Source organism: Sarcophilus harrisii, chromosome 3 (genome assembly GCF_902635505.1).
Source record: "Sarcophilus harrisii chromosome 3, mSarHar1.11, whole genome shotgun sequence".
In the NCBI taxonomy this organism is placed as follows: Eukaryota; Metazoa; Chordata; class Mammalia; order Dasyuromorphia; family Dasyuridae; genus Sarcophilus; species Sarcophilus harrisii.
The window spans coordinates 45,681,683-45,685,127 of NC_045428.1; positions in this window are offsets into that span (position 1 = coordinate 45,681,683).

A 3,445-nucleotide genomic window follows, 5' to 3' on the forward strand; every position below is an offset into this window, starting at 1 on the left:
AAGTGGGAATAATAAAAAAAAAATCTAAAAACATTACTTCACACAAATTCCATATACTGTCTTTTTCTCCAAGGACTAAATCCTGCCCCCTCCCACTAAGAAGAAAAAATACCCCTCCCACCAGACCAAATCTGCTAGTGCTTTGTCATTTGTGTAAAACCATGAAAACACTCAACCAACTCTTTGCTCATCCTCAATTTCTCCATATGGCAGAATCCCCATTGACTCCTTAGAGGATGAGATATGGACCCAAAGCCTTTGCATGTCATTTTGACAAGACATAATGTCCAATCTTGTTTGTGTACGCCTTTCTCTTCTTTCCCTGCCCGGCTTCACTACTGGTGGTCTGGCAGTGTGTAACACAGATGTTTCTCTCTTTCCACTCTGAGCTTTATTTTTCAAGTGGCTTTGGAGAGCATATGTTTCCATGTGAATATGTTCTTTCCTTCTCCCAACACCTTCTTGCTCTACATAAACAATCTTCATCTGTACTTCAGATCTGGGGAGCACAAGTCACTATCACAGATGTCGGCTTCTCTGGTGTACATGGGCCACAGACAATGCTTCTCTCCCTCCCTCCCTTTTCTGTTCCAAATGACTAGGAATGCAGATATTTTTTTCTCCTTTCAACTCAATGTCCTTCTGTGACCCCAGCATGTTTTCCAACCCCTTTCTTCTAAGTCTTTCTTTGTACTATCTCTCCAGATGGGATCAAGGTTGATCTCTTCCTGCTCCTTAGTTCATCCTTCCCTACAACAGCTCTGTTTGTAAGAGAAAAAAGTGGCAAACTTCACACATTAAAGATTTTACGCCCGTGGCCACCTACTCTTTGCTTGTTCCTTCACTAGTATACATCTTTTGGGAGCTTAAAAAAAAAACTATAATGTTTCTGCTACCTATATTTTAAGCTACTTCTGATATTTCATTTTATAAAATATTGAAACCTCGATATATTACTGTAGTGTAAATCCTTTGATATAGAACAAAGTAATTTCCTCAGGAGTAATCTACAACTACTACTTTTGCATGAATTTTAAATAGGGAATTTGATTATGACTACTTTTGTGAGCAATCATAGTACCTTACTCTAACAGTTTTTCACCTAGGGAATATATAACTTTTCCTCTTATTTTTCCTCATCAATCCCCAACCTCCCTGTAAAAGAAGAAACAAGATGATTACATTATATTACATTGTGCAATGATTCCATTGCATTTTATACCTACGGTCACTAAGAGCAGAATCTAAGTAACTTACTGTCTCATAGGCAGTGAAAAAGTTAAAACTAGAATTGAGGGATCCTTCCTCCATGTTCTTAGTCTGGAGTACCTAAAGTGCAATATTTCAGTGAATAGTTGAAATGATGTGTTCTACCAAACTTAAAATTTATTTCATGAACTGAATTATATCATTGCTATTTCATACTAGTTTGTTCTAAGGAGAAATTTCATGGAGGCTGCAGTGGTTGGGATGTTAGCAGTCAATATTTCTCAGAAACTTATATAACTTTTATGAACCTGTAAGCTCAAAGCAAGAAAGTGAAAATAAAAATAAAACTATTGACTATTTTCCCATATCTGTATTCCCAAAGGATCCCAACTAATTTCTTTCTTCTTTATCATTTCTTCTTCTTCCTCTTTTTTCTTCTTCCTTTATCATTTCTTTTTCTTCTTCCTCTTCGTCTTTTCTTCTCCTTCTCCTTTTTTTTTTTTTTTTTTTTTTTTTTGGTTGGGACAATTGGGGTTAAGTGACTTGCCCAGGGTCACATAGCTAGGAAGTGTTAAATGTCTGAGACCAAATTTGAACTCGGGTCCTCCTGACTTCAGAGCTGATCCTCTATCCACTGCACCAACTAGCTGCCCCCAACTTCTTCTTTTACAAGTAAGTAAACTGAGCTCCAGAAAGGATTTTTTTTTTGCCAGAAAATTTCTAATTTACCAGAAATCACACAGGTAGTAAACATTAGAGGTTCACATTTGAACATAGGAGGAGGCAAGTGTGAAATGAAGGGGGATTCAAGTATTTTGATTTCTGTGGTGAATTTACTATTTATCAAATTTAACATTCACAATAGCAAAGGAATTGAGGAGGAAAAAACTTGTTGGGATGGTGAATGAAGGTTAGGAGATATGGTCTATGGGCAAACCTTCCATCTGAGAATGGTAATTAATATTCAGATTTATTTCATCAACTAGAGCTGTATATCTACGGAAATAGACCCTCTCGTGTTTTTTTTTTTTTTCCTGGGAAATACAGTTAATATAGTTTTGATTGTGTGTGTGCATGTGTATGTGTGTTTATTGTTATGGTTGAGGAACTATGGGATGATGGAACTTGAGGGAAGCAGTTCATTGGCATACCAGTTAGGTCTCCCTGTCCTGCCTCTTCATTTTCAGTAAATTTCTCTTCTATTTGGATTCTACACTGGACATCTTCCATAATAGTGGTGAACATCTTTGTTATGTATCCTGCTCTGTTGTTCCTCTATATGAGGATCATTGAATAGCCTTCATGGTTATATTGTGTTATCTTTGTGGTGATTTCTACCTTGGAATACTACACAATCTCTTTGAGTCTCTCTCTCTCTGTTTCTCTCTCTGACTCTGTCTCTTTTGTTGTGAAGATCAAATGAAATAGCATATGTAAAGTACTTTTGCAATCCTTAAAATTAAATAAATATTGACCAACATCACCAAATACTAGAATTATGTGTCTACTTATTCATTTCTAAAAATATTTATGAATGTGACTGACGTGTATATGGAAGATACACTTGATTTAAAAAAAAGTAGGAAAAAGATAAGCAGCCTTTTGTAAACAATTTTCCAAAGCAGTTGTTGAGTTATATCCAACTCGTTGTGACCCCACAGCACTACACAGGGTTTTCTCAGCAAAGATACTGGAGTAATGTGCCATTTCTTTCTCCTGATAGATTAAGGCAAACAGGTTAAATTATTTCTCTGGGGTCATACAACTAATAAGTGTCTGAGCCAATCTTTGAGAGAAGTGTTACTATTTTGTTCTTTGTGCAGATGAAGAAACAAGCTCTTAAGTGAGTAACTTTCCCAGTATGATAAAATTAGTAAAAGTCTGAACCAGGATTTGACATCAGTTTTTCCTTATACCATATGCAATGATCTTTCCACTTTGACAACCTAAGGAAACATCTGTACTCCCAGAGACCTTGAATTCTAATAAAGTTATCTGAATACAGGCTAAGCTCTTTATTTCGTTGAAAACCTAGCTGCAGTTTTTAATAAAGGAAAAATACAATTCCAAGGACAAGAAAACAAAATTGGATAGTGATGAAGAACAGGAAAAATGGTGATGCTGGAGAATCCCTTAAAATGACCCAAGAAGAACCTGTATCAAAATGATTAAAAACAGAAATGGAGTTGGAGACCAGTAGCTTGATGCAACATTTTAATTCATTTTAAATAAGTTT